This window comes from Manis pentadactyla, chromosome 12, assembly GCF_030020395.1.
Source record: "Manis pentadactyla isolate mManPen7 chromosome 12, mManPen7.hap1, whole genome shotgun sequence".
In the NCBI taxonomy this organism is placed as follows: domain Eukaryota; kingdom Metazoa; phylum Chordata; class Mammalia; order Pholidota; family Manidae; genus Manis; species Manis pentadactyla.
The window spans coordinates 22,261,454-22,275,568 of NC_080030.1; the positions used below are offsets into that span (position 1 = coordinate 22,261,454).

A 14,115-nucleotide genomic window follows, 5' to 3' on the forward strand; every position below is an offset into this window, starting at 1 on the left:
AATATGGGAGAAAATTAGAATGCAACACTGCCAGTTGGCCCCCTCAGCAGACTAGGGAGCCTCGTGGATGAGCAAAACAGCAGTAAGTGCTGTCCTGGAGTCAGGCCACAGTCCCACTCTGCACTCTGACGCCTGCCCTGTGCCCTTTGTGCAGCCGTCTGCCCTCGTGTGGTGGGTCTGTTAGGAGCATTGCACTTGGCTTGTCTTCTGGTTTGTGGTTCTGAGAAAACAGCTCCTGTGCAGGATTGGTGTGTGTGCATGTGTGGGTGTGTAAAAGGTTGTTCAGGAGGGGTTTCCACTGTAGTTGTCACCCCAGCCACCCCCTCCTCTGCTGCACGATGGAGGCATCTGTTATAAAATGCAGCAGTAGATAAAATGGTTGGGAATACGTAATTCCTCATCTCCTTGTCATCAGAGGACTGAGAGCTTTGTGCTGGTTACAGGATTTGGAAGATTCTAACTTCCCTCATCTTGGATATTCTGGTTTTGATAGAGTTCTTGGCAGCTAAACCTTTTTGGGCTGCTGCAGCTCAGAGTAAACTGGAACTGGTGTGGGGAGCCTAAAGCTTGGTGGGCAGTGCTCGCTCCCTCCCATCTGGCTGTAGCCACCATGCCTCTGAGCTGGTCCCAAACCCAGCAGCGTTCAGGCCCCCAGGCACTGGTGAGCATGTCCTCCTCTCTGCTAATTCCCTGGCAGAGCAAACTTCTGTTTGCAGCATCCAAGTGGCACCTCCCGTGTAACTGTCCTTCGAACGCTGCTGCACGATGCACAGTCCCCAGGTGGGCTTCTACAGCAATACGTTCATGGTCTTCACAGTGCACCGCATTAGCAGTTCACCTCTCTGCTGTCTCAGTAATCTGCTGGCTTTGGGAAGATAGGAATCATATCAGTGGTGTTATGGCAAACTGGTTCTCAAAAAAAAATTCTGATTTGTAGCATTTTCCCATCCCCATAACAGGGATGCTCCCACCAGTGCCAATTTCAAGGTACCAATATGAAGCCACTGAGCACAGGGTTGTGCAGAGACACACAACTGGCCTTTGTGAGCTGGGTGGAGCCGGCGCAGCGCACCCCAAAGGTGTCCCAACTCTTGAAACCCGAAGTCTAGCGCAGAGCGTGACTTTTAAGGGGCCTTCAGTGAATGACTGAGGAGTGAGTGGATGGCATAGATGTGTAATGCGGAGAGCTTAAACTTGTAAATGTGGGGCACTCGGGTAAGGAGATCGGAACTAAAGACCAGGCAGGCTTCGTGGGTAGGGCTACTCCCTCCTAGTCGCGGCTGAAATCAAACCTCCAGGTTCATTCTGTTCCAGATGCAGATTGAGTTCATACAACAAGCAAGCGTGAATTGCAGATTCATCCCTGGGCTCTTCCTGAATGCTAAGAAGGTGGGAAAATGACAACTTATCGCTCGAGCTCCGGTCAATTTGCTCTCTGAGGTTGTTGGTGGGAAAGCTTGTCAACTCTATATCAGGCCTTAGAGACAAGAGTGTTGCAGGGAAGATGGACCAGGTGCCCTGCTCAGAGCAGCATTGTGGACAGGCTGCTACTTTACCAGGTCAGCCAGGCTGTTAGCATTATCTGGCAGGTCAGGCATCCTAAGGGCTCATGGCCATCACACATACAAAGCCGTCTGTATTAACTCACGAGAGAAAGGAGGCTGTTTGCTGGAAACACTTCTCTCCCTGTTCCACATACAAGCCAAGGTGCGCCCCCCTGCCCACTGGGCCCTGGCACCTGGTTGAGCTCTCACAGCTCTAGAATCCAGGAATGAAATCTATGCAGTTACCAAAGTGGACTTTGCTGGAGTTCCCGTGGGGCTTTTGCACCAGAGGGACATGCCAGTGGGTTTTGGGTATTGGCAAAGCCCACAAAGGCCCTGTGCCAGGCCTGACAAAGGGAAGGCAGGTGTGGTAAATGTCTTGAGAATCAGACCACAGCACCCTGAACTCAGGCCCAGTGTCACCCTGGAGGACCCTAAATGTCAAGGACTGCATCGTGACGTCTGACCTGGATGAGGGAGGGTAGACGGATGTGAGCAGGACCCCGAGGGGAGTACAGGTCACAGCCCGCGCGATCACATCCTTCCATCCTCACCCAGCTCCCCATTGCTCTTGCTGCATCATCTCCTCTCTGGTCCCCTATCTGTACTCTGCCTGTGCTAACCGTCAAATGGGAATAGCCAACATGCAAACCTAATAGGTCTCTCTCCAGCTCAGAAATTCTGTGGTGGGTTCCCACTGACTGTAACATCATATCCAGCTTTCTTAGTAGGAGGCCCCTTAGAAGAGGGCTGTGCCCACGTGCTCAGCCTCCTGTCTGGCGCACAGACAAGTCCGGTTCTCGGCACACTGGACTGTCTCAGCTGGCCCTCACGCGCACCACGCTCTCGTGTGTCTGTGCCTTTGTGCTTTCTGTGCCCTCTGCTCACAGTGCCCTTCCCTGACTTGTCTGCCTGGGAAACTCTTGCTCAGCCTCGGATCCCCCAGCCTTGCTAACCTTGTGATATACCCATATCCTGAGCTGTGCCTCTCTAAGAGCTCTTAATCAAAGTGCCATGAGTCAATGGTGCATCGTTGGGTGGGGATGCTGGGAGCAATTGCTTAGAGTTGCTGGAGCATGGGGATAGAAGAGCAGACCACCGTCAGCTGCTTTTACTGCTGTTTTTAAAACTTCAGGCCATCCCCATTGCCTGACTCAGGGGAAACTGCTCCCTCCGCCTGCCCCTGTGGTATGCCGTGTCCTAGAAAATAGTTTCTTGACATTTTGGCATCAGAAGACTATGAACGCGTCAAGGCATTAACTGCTTCATCTGGGTCCCCGGTTCCCGCAGTGCCTGGCTTCCCACTGGTGCTGCTGAGCTCACCCTGCAGTCCCCGGAGTCCCAACCCCTCAGAGGAAAGCCCATGAGGTCCTCTGTCCTGGCCTTCCCTCTTTCTCCACCTCCCTCTTTCTTCTCTAGCTCCTGCATGGAGCCGGGAATGCGCCCCCCACAGGGCCTTTGCCCTGCCTCTCAGATCTTCCTGGACCCAGACAGCCACAAAACTTGCTCCCTCTGCCCATTTTCTCAGGGAGACGCTTCCTAACCACACCGTTTACAGACCTTTCAGCCCTGCCCAGCACTTCCTACCCCCATTCTCTGTTTTATTTTCCTCCAAAGCACACACCACTGTTGAACACACATCCATTTCACTTTTTCATTATCTGTCTTTCCCTAAACAATGTCCTCTCCGTGAGGGCAGTTAGCAACTGTGCCCCACGGTCCCCAGTGCAGTTTCTGTTTGGCCTGATAACTGGGATCTGTGGGCTCCCTTTACTGCAGGCCAAATCTGTAGCTGGAATGAAAGGAAAATAAATTAGATTAAGCCCATGGCCTTGGCGTACCTCTTCTGAAGCTACAGAGGAATTTCCATCACTCTGCCTGGCCTCTGTCCCACCCCTTTCATGTGAGGTGGGGAAAAGCTTGTTGAAATGTAAAGGGCAGGTGGCCGTGGAGGTTTCCGTGATGAGACACGCAGCCTGTGCCCAGAGCCATGAGCGTGTCCGTGCAGCCGTCTTCCAAGAGCAGAGCGGCTGAAGCCCCAGGACAGCCGGGCAGGAAACGCGCGGGGAGGGAAGCTTTCACATTTAAATGTCTGGATACTAACTCCCTAAGTCTATAAATAAAGTAACTCTCACTTCTTTTCATTAGCTAATAACTACCCACCTGTTCTGTTCCTGCAGGAACACAGAAAAGCACAACTCGAAGGAACAAGGACAGGGAAAAGAAGGGAGTTCTGGAGACTTGTCCTGGGTGTGAAATTGGCGGATACTCGAGCCGACTTCCATCCTGCAGCCCCTCACCACTCCCGTCCTCACCACTCCCGCCCCCACCACCAGGAGCATGCAGTTTGTTTTTGAGAGAATTGCTTGTTATTTGCCATTGCAGACCAGTGTGCAGTTAGTTCAGATCAGGATGAATGTTTGTAAACCCTACCGTGGGAATACGAGGCTTGTCATGCTCCCCTGGCAATTTTACATAACCTACTGTTACACAGGAACACCTGAGATCCTGTTGATGGGTGTGGCAACAGGTTGGCAGAGCTGACCCCAGGTGGAAACTCTTCTCTAGGACTAGGACAAGGGGGAAGAGGGCGTGAAGTGGCCTCATCAGCCATCACAGAGCAACCACACAGTCCTAGACAGGGCGCTCAGACATTACTGTATCTCAGAAGCCCCTGGAGAGCTTGAGAACACATGGATTACTGGGCACTACCCCCAGGGTTTCTGACTCAGGTAGTGAGCAGGGCCCCAGACTTGTCTAACCAATTCCCAGATGCTGACACTACTGGTTCAGAGACCATATTTTGAGAACCACTGGTCTAAGATACAGTGTCTCAGAAGTTTGGAAAATTGAGGCATTATTTAGGGAATGGTTTCGTATTAGGTAAATCCAATCCAAAAAGCAGAACAGTGTTGAGAAAACCAAGCTGCCAGTGGGAGGAGTAGGTGGGCAATGGCTGAGTCCCAGACTTCTGCCTGTAAGAGCATGTCCATCACTGCCATGTGAGGAGTAAACTCACCTGGGGAAAGTGAACAGCTATGTTGTGGAGGGTCCCTAGGGGCTGAGGAATGAACCTGGGACACAGCTTGAGGGCACGGGACATGGGGCTTCTCCCACCACAAGAAAGATCTAGCCCATCTAAAAGTAGACAGGAGTCACATCTCTGACAACTAGAACCTACTCCCACCCCTGCATGACAAACATGCCCACAGTACTCCAGGTCTTGACAATTCTTGTGTAATTAAGCAAAGTATCTGAAGTCTACACACATCTGCTGACATTCAGAACACTGTCCACACCAATTTAATGAATCATAAAGCACAGAATTATAAGACAATGTTATTAAGACACTTTCATATCTATTGTCATTTAACTCTTAAAATAACCCGATGAGATGCACCGAAAGAAGAGCCAAGAGAAGGGATTCTCAGGCATCACACAACTGGTGGCCATCAGGCCCACACGTGAGTGTGCTCCCAAGACTGCCTCCTCTCCAAGTTTACTGCTGTTTTCCATCAGACCATATTCCCTCCCTGTCAAAGAGGATTTAAACCAACTCAACAGAAAGAATTTAATCTCTCCTGCCTCATTAAGCAAAACCCAAAATCAACAGTTCATACCAGGAAACATATTTCCTCACTGCATTGAATTTTATAACATTTAGCACAGCCTATGTCCCTAAGGAAGTCCTTCCCCTGCCTTAGGAAGAACTGAGTTCTCCTTCACTGGAGGTAACCAAGCCAGGGTGGTATGACCACTCGCCAGGTACGTTAAAAAAGGGACTCCAGCAGCCAGGGGGATGAATATTGACTGATACTATTGATTCTAAATTCTCTCGATTTCTGTTGCCCCCCTTTTAAAAACAGCTGTAACTTTCTGTGTAAAACGCTTCTGCCAGCACTGTTTATTTCCAAAGACAAGGAAAGCTTGCTATCTTCCTTATGACATTTAACATAAATGACAATGTGATTTTTCATATTTGCCAGTTAGTTTCTTATTGACAAGTTGAAGTACACAGTAAGCTGTTTCTTACCAGAATCCATGGGTTTGGAATTCCAAAATCAGAACAATATTAGTACCTCACAATCCCAAGTGTGTGTATTTCTTGCCCAATGGAATCTACCATCTGAGAGTGTTTTCTTTCATTTTCTTTGATGCACTCTTTCTCCTTTTCTTTCTACTGCTCACACTACTGTAAACTTACTAAACGTCCTCAGACATCAACTCTGTGTTTATTATAAAACCTTGCAAATTTTTAATAGAATCATTAAAGAAACTTCTGCTTGTTAAACCCAAGACAGCATGCCACACGGATGCAGCTGAGGGACGTGGGTCTGACTGCTGGTGCCACTGCATCCTAACTCTGGGACTTTGGGTAAGTCTCCTTTTTGGAAAAAATGATATTTGCACATAACACCCAGGAGTAAGATGCAATAACATGTGGGGGGCACCAGCTTCATGGTTAAGGCAGGATTTTAGTGACTAAGCACAAAGATTGCTTATATCTCGATCCCAGATCTGCCACCTAGCAATATGATCTTAAGCAAATTATTTAAACCCCCTCCCCACGTTTCCTGATCTTTATAATGGGAGCAATAATATTACCATCCCAGCTGAGATGATACATGTAAAACCATTGGCACAGGGCGCTGTCGGCATGGACGTCTGACACTGGCTCCCTTTCCTGGCATCCTGTGCCCACACCGCCTCCGAGTCTTCCCACTCACTTCCTACCTTGCCATCTTCCTTGGCCCAGAGGAGGAGAACATATCTAAGCTAGAGGCAGAATTCCTCTTAAGGAGAGAATTGTCTTAGTTCAGGCATATATACTGGATTCCTCATGAACTGTGAAAAGAAATGCTCTGATGGCCTAGTTGAGGCAGAATTGAAGTGTTACCTATAATGATGAAATAGGAGGAATTTGGAGCTTCTGGAGGCAGGGGAGGTGAGGAGGATGTGAGGGGATCAGCCTGTTGGAACTTTACAACAGTAGCCGAGACGCTTCTAAGAACCAGTGTCTAGTACATTCTCCCAGCAGCCCACTGGGCTAAGCTGTGCGGTAAAGCAGCTATGTGAATCCTAATGCTTCAGTACCAGTCTAGAACACATAATTACCTTGACTGTGTGGTTTGGGAGAAAGTACCAGGGAAATGAATGCTGTCCTACATTCAGTCTCAATGCAGTGATAAAAGAAGGGAGTAGCTGAATATGGTGAGATGCGAGACTGACAATTCAATGGAACCAGAAAACCATATTAAAAGCTGTGAGGAAAGCCACGAGCTCCATCTCCCAAGAATACTTGGACATGTTGCTGGGGTCACTGGGTTTCTCACTGTAAGCAGGATGGGGACTCTTAATGGTTAAATGACAGGTGACTGATAGGGCAGAACACTTGGGTCCCATCACCTCCATCCATCAAGACTGCTGCTAACATCTTGATTATATCCTTTTCTCCCTTTGCATCACTGGCTTTTTATAGGCCATACATAGGCAGTGTGATTCTTACTCAATAAAGAGAAATATTTTATTTCAAAGCAAGTTTGGAACTTTAATGCTCACAGATCCCTAAAATCTTGGAACAAGCAGGCCTGACATTAACCTAGGAAACTAGCGAGAGAATGGCCTGCCCAGTACTCCCGGCAAGTTACCAGCAGCAAGTAGACTAGAGTTTTCAACCAAGAGTAACCATTCCCTTCCTTATCATGGGATTGGCTGTTTTGAGTCAGGAAAGGTCTAAGGATGAGCCTGAGTATGGAAGGTGGCTCACAAAAGTAGGGAGCTATTACTAGGTGCTTGCTTATGTTCTGGAGCGAAGACATTAGTTAATTCATTCCAGGAATGGATCATCTCTTTATGTCAACTACACAAAAACCTATGTCAATATATTATCAAGTCAGATAATTCTAATGACAAAGTAATGCTCTCCTTAGACTAAAATATCATGATGGAACTCATCTTTGGCATATAAAAGTGAAATTAAGTATGAATATAGGCCTGTTTGATTATCAGAACTTCTGAAAGTTTTCATTTGCTTTCCTATGTCCTGAATTGATTTTCAAGTGAGTTGAATTATCACGAATACTAATTTAGAAAATCCAATACCTTTACAGAGAATGAATTTTAAATGATTTTTTGTTGTTGTAGTCTAATTATTGAATGCTTCATTCTCACTGAATTTATGAAATTACAATCAACTGAACATTTTAATAACTTAATTTGGGGATCTAAAACCTGTAGTTTTCTAAAAAAAGACTGAATGATAGTCATAGTTCTACAGCAGTTTAACATGTTTATAATAGTAATAATTTCACTTTAAGATTACAAGGAAGATAAAGACGAACTATTGCATAGGATCTAGAGTTAACAGACCATGCTTTTGGCCTCTAAGTATTACTCTTTTATAGTATAGTTATAAACCTAATTAATTTGAAGGGAGAATCTGAATTTGTGAATAAGATTTTATCAGAAAACACAAATGCTGTCAGTTTGGATACTGGAGGAGGGGTGGTGGCCCAGAAGAGATGAGTCCCTGAGGTGGTGTAAAAAGGCACATAGGGAACAGAACTAATACACAAAGAAAGGAGCGGTAAGGATATAAGCTAGGCATAGACTCACCTCTGCAAGTGAGGGGGGGCAGGGACAGGGGACAAGCACCATGATCGGCTTTTCCTGCCTGTGATGAGAAATGCTGAGATATAAACAGTATAGTCAGAACAGGAGGGACCCCATCTTAAGGCTAAGATTTCAATTTACAAAGCAGAGAGTGGAGAAGTTAAGATTCCTAACATGTTCTCTGGTAATCAGACAATAGCTCAACAGCCTATCCTAAGGCAGGGCAGGCAGTCCTAACTGATATGTCTCCCACACTTGAGGGTCACCACTGTCTTGGAGAAGAAGAGGACTAAAAAAAAAAATCCCTTGTGCTGGTTTTCTTAGCAGAATTAAAGGAAAAGAGACATAGCGTCTCTCACCAGAGATAAGCACCTTGAGACCGCAAGTCAAGCCTACACCCAACAACCTCCCCTCTGCCCTTTGCAATTTTAAAAGCCTTAAAAACAGAATCCCCAAACTTTCAGCATGCCTTCTCTCTGAGGGCACCTGCACTTTCCTTTAAGTGCATACTCTCAAATAAACCTTTCTCACTGCTCAGATTATTGTGGTTTGTCTCTTTGCTATTTCATTTTATTTCCAAGTCTTCACTCTGTCTCTGCTTTACTCCTAAGAAGCCTATTAAAGTGGAAAGGGGTACTAAGAGCTCAGATTTGGGCCTGAATATTTCCGTCACCTGGGTAACCTGGACAGAACTGCCACTGTGCGATCTGCTCTTAGTAGTCTGCCTGAAAATCTGCTTCCTTTGGGAAGTTCTCAGAATATAATCTCATGCCATCCTGTGCTCTGCGGTTCCCCAAATCCTGGAGTGGTAGGGACTAGTCCCCATGCCGTGCAGATCCAAGTGGAAACAGGATGCCAGGTGACTTCAGAAGCTGGCAAGGGAATCTTCCCTAGGCTGAGACCTTTCCCTCTTTCCCTCTGCACTTTCCTATTCTCTGCTGCCTACAAGGCAGCTGCCATTCCCTGGTGCTCTTGCTCTAATGAACTCCTTCCTTACCTACATTCGTCTGACCTGTTTGGGAATTTCCTTTCACTCAGAGTCAAGAACCCTCCCCTGTCCAGGCTGAGGTTCCTCCTAGTTGTTCCCCTAGTGAGCAGGGAGACACCTCCCCAGATGCAGCTGCCTGGCAGCACAAAGAGGGTCCAAAATAAAACGTCAAACATAGAGGGGCTTCTCCTGCCCATGTGCTTGCATAACACCCAGCCTTCTCCTAAGTCACACCCCTAGAGAACTGTCTGTAATTCCAATGTTGCATAGTAAAAGTACTGCTAGCATTATAGAATCAGCCTCTTCAGAGCCCCATCTGCCTTCATTAAGAGGTCTACCTTAAGGCAAATCATCTCATCCTTAAAAGATAGGGATGGAAAGGTACGATTAGAGGTACTGCTTGGACTGCCTGGTAAAATAAACACAAAGCAGGAGTCAGTGCCCTTGTTTCCTGGTCTGACTCTTGTACCTCTTCCAGTATGACCTGGGAAAACTAGCTCCTCAGTTCCATTGCTATCTGCCAAATAGGTATTTTCTTTAAACTGTTAACTCTGAACAATAAAAACTGACAATTCTCATTGGGAAATATATATTATACTCATTAAAAATGTTTTCTTTTCTAATTATTTTAAATGCATCTTAAATCAAACCTGAGAAACCACTGAATATCCGTTAAAGAGTTAAGAGTTTATTTAAATGATAACAGGTGGATTTCAGATTAAAGATGGTGGCATAATAAGCGAGACAGAAACCTCCTCCCAAAACCACATATAATATGAAAATATAGCAAACACATCAAATCCTGAAAGAGCAACAGGAAACAAAGCTGCAGCAGACTGTCTACACCTGGGGAAATGAGCAGACCTCAAGGAACAGGGTAACGTACCAAAGCCATGATCCAGAGGGACCCCAGCCCTTCCCCCACCCCACCTCACCAGAGGGAGAAAGAGAAATGTACTGGAGAAGGGGTGGAGGCTTAGGACCACTTAACACCGAGCCCTGGAAATCTTCTCTGGGAGCACAAACCTCTATTACATGGTACTCTGGAGATTAGTGGTGTTAGAAAGCTAAGACAGGCAGAAGACTTGGAGAGACTGAGATTCCAGCTGCTTGTGGAAAACAGGGATCCATATCCAGCTGCTCTGGAACAAAAGAAAGGCAGGCAGTCTGAGAGACTTCTAACAGCAAGAGGGCTGCTAAGGGGCAAGGATTGCACAGAGCTTGCTACTCAGGAGGAAGGACACGTGGACAAAATTGTCCCAGCGCACTCTGCCCAGCAGGTTGGCAAATCTCAGGAACTTCAGGTGATGCATTCCCCTGGCTGGCTATGCAACTCTGAGGCCCCCCACTATGATACACAGCCTGCTGCACCTTCCTTCCGGCCAGCACCAGCTTGCAAACTGGCTGTCCTCGCCATTGCACCAGGTCAGCCAGAGGGCATCCCTGCCTACAGCAGCTACAGTGCAAAGCATAGAGCCTTCTTCCTGCATGCTTGGCTCACTGGTCCTAGCAGTGGAGACAGGCACTGAGGCCAGGAAGCAGGAAAGACCTCTTTCCTACCGACAGGCACCATAGCTACTTGCCTGTGACCCCCACCATTGCACCAGGGGCTGAGCAGCTCCAGAGAGGAGAGCTTCTGGGCACTAGAGGGAACCATCAACAAATATGAAATGTCAAAGGAACGTGATTCAAACCAAAATCTCACAAACAGCAGAAAGAGAGCCGAGTGAAACTGAACTCACCTGAATTTTTCTGAAATAGGTTTCATGATAAAAATTGTAAACATGGTCATGGAGCTACAGAAACATATTCAAGAACTCAGGGAGGAACTCAAGAATGAGGTACAAACATTGAAAATCTAGTATCTGAAATGAAACATACAACAGAAGGATTTAAAAAAAGATTAGATGAAGTAGAGGAGATGGTAAATGAAACAGAAATTAGAGAACAGGAATATAAAGAAGCTGAGGCACAGAGAGAAAAAAGGATCTCTAGGAATGAAAGAATATTAAGAGAACTGTGTGACCAATGCAAATGGAACAATATTCGCATTACAAGGGTACGAGAAGAAGAGAGAGAAAAAGGAATAGAAAGTATCTTTGAGGAGGTAATTGCTTAGAACTTCCCATATATGGGGAAGGAGATGTCTCCCAGGCCACAGTGGAGCACAGATTTCCCAACACAAGGGACTCAGGGAAGACAACACCAAGACATATAATAATTAAAATGGCAAAGATCAAGGATAAGGACAGAGTATTAAAAGTAGCCAGAAAGAGACAAAAGATCACTTACAAAGGAAAAACCATCAGGCAATCATCAGACTTCTCACAGAAACCTTTCAGGCCATAAGGTGATATATTTAATGCAGAAGGGCCTCAAACCAAGACTACTCTACATGGCAAGATTATCATTTAAATTTGAGAGAGGGATTAAACAATTTCCAGATAAGCAAAAGCTGAGAGAATTCACATTTCATAAACCATCTCTACATGTATTTTGGAGGGACTGCTATATATGGGAAATGTTCCTACGGCCAAATAGCTGCCACCAGATGTAATAAAAGCACAGTAGAGAAAGTAGACTAATTAACTACTAAGCAGATGCAAAATCATATCAATTACCCCCAAAGTCAGTCAAGGTATAGACAAGAGTACAGAATATGACACCTAATATATAAAGAATGGAGGAGGAAGAAAAGGAGGAAAAAAAAGAACCTTTAGATTGTGTTTGTAACAGCATACTAAGTGAGTTAAGTTAGACTATTAGATAGTGAGGAAGGTACCTTTGAACCTTTGGTAACCACGAATATAAAGCCTGCAATCCCAGTACATACCTATCAAGAATCACCCTAAATGTAAATGGTCTGAAAGCAACAATCAAAAGACACAGAGTCATTGAATGGATAAAAAGAGGACCTGACTATATACTGCCTACAAGAGACTCACTTCAAACCCAAAGACATACACAGACTAAAAGTGAAGGGATGGAAAAAGATATTTCATGCAACTAATAGGGAGAAAAAAGTAGGTGTTGCACTACTTGTACCAGACAAAATAGACTTCAAAACAAAGAAAGTAACAAGAGACAAAGAAGGATATTACATAATCATAAAGGGGTCAGTCCCACAAGAGGGTATAACCATTATAAATGTCTATGCACCCCAACAAAAGGAGCACCTATATATGTGAAACAAATACTAACAGAATTAAAACGGGAAATAGAATGCAATGAATTCATTTTAGGAGACTTCAAAACACCACTCACTTCAAAGGACAGATCAACCAGACAGAAAATAAGGAAGGAGACATAGGCACTGAACAACACATTAGAACAGATGGACCTTACAGACATCTATAGAACACTCCACCCAAAAGTAGCAGGAAACACATTTTTCTCAAGTGTACATGGAACATTTACAAGAATAGATCATATACTAGGCCACAAAAAAACCTCAGTAAATGAAAAAAGACTGAAATTGTACCAACCAGTTTCTCAGACCACAAAGGTATGAAACTAGAAATAAATTACAGAGACAACAAAAAAGCCCACAAACACAGGATGACTTAACAACATGCTCCTAAATAATCAATGGATCAATGACCAAATAAAAACAGAGATCAAGCAATACATGGAGACAAATGACAACAATAACACACCACTGAAAAATCTGTGGTATGCAGAGAAGGCCGTGCTAAGAGGGAAGTATATTGCAATGCAGGATTACCTCAGAAAACAATGTACAGTTTAAAATCACAATTAATAAAACTAGAAAAAGAAGAAATGAGACACAAAGTCAGTAGAAGGAGAAACATAACAAAGATTAAAGCATCAATAAATAAAATCAAGAAAAATAAAACAATAAAAAGAATCAATGAAAACAGGAGCTGGTTCTTTGAGAAAATAAACAAAACAGATAAAGCCATAGCCAGACTTATTATGAAAAGAAGACAGTCTATACACATAAACAGAATCAGAAATGAGAAAGGAAAAATCACTACAGAAAACACAGAAATACAAATAATTATTAGAGAATACTATGAAAAATTGTATGCTAAAAATACTGGATAACCTCCAAGAAATGGACAACTTTCTAGAAAAAAACAACCTTCCAAGGCTGACACAAGAAGAAATAGAAAATTTGAACAGACCAATCACCAGCAACAAAATTAAACTGGTAATCAAAAAACTACCTAAGAAAAAAATGCCTAGTCCATATGGTTTCACCACTGAATTTTATAAAATATTTAGTGAAGACCTAATACCCATCCTCCTTTAAGTTTTCCAAAAAGTAGAAGAGGAGGGAACACTTCCAAACTCATTCTATGATGTCAGCATCACTCTAATACCAAAACCAAAGACAGCACAAAAAAAGAAAATTACAGACCAATATCCCTGATGAACATAAATGCAAAAATACTCAACAAAATATTAGTAAACCGAATTCAAAAAACACATCAAAAAGATTATCCAGCATGATCAAGTAGGATTTATTCCAGGATAGCAAGGATGGTACAATATTAAAAAATCCATGAACATCATCCACATCAACAAAAAAGGACAAAAATCACATGATCATCTCCATACATGCTGAAAAATCATTTGACAAAATTCAGCATCCATTCATAGTAAAAACTGTCAACAAGATGGGTAGAGAGGACAAGTACCTCAACATAGCAAAGGCATATATGACAAACACCCAGCCAATACCATACTTGACAATGAGAAGCTGAAAGCTTTTCCTTTGAGATTGGGAACAAGACAAGGATGCCCACTGTCCCCACTTTTATTCAACACAGTTCTGGAGGTCCTAGTCACTGCAATCAGACAACACAAAGAAATAAAAGGTACCCAGATTGGTAAGGAAGAAGTTAAACTGTTACTGTTTGCAGATGACATGATATTGTATATAGAAAACCCTAAGGAATCCACCCCAAAACTACTAGAATAACTGAATTCAGCAAAGTTGGAGGA

The 14,115-nt window shown here is 44.4% G+C and overlaps 1 long non-coding RNA gene across 1 annotated transcript in view; it reads left to right on the top strand.

Moving 5' to 3' along the window:
* The first annotated feature begins 4,954 nt into the window (after positions 1-4,954).
* LOC130680111 (uncharacterized) overlaps positions 4,955-14,115 on the top strand; it is a 41,437-nt gene continuing 32,276 nt past the window's right edge. The window contains exons 1-2 of the long non-coding RNA XR_008993142.1: positions 4,955-5,008; positions 5,842-5,919. This is a non-coding gene — a long non-coding RNA (uncharacterized LOC130680111). The remainder of the gene's footprint in view (positions 5,009-5,841; positions 5,920-14,115) is intronic.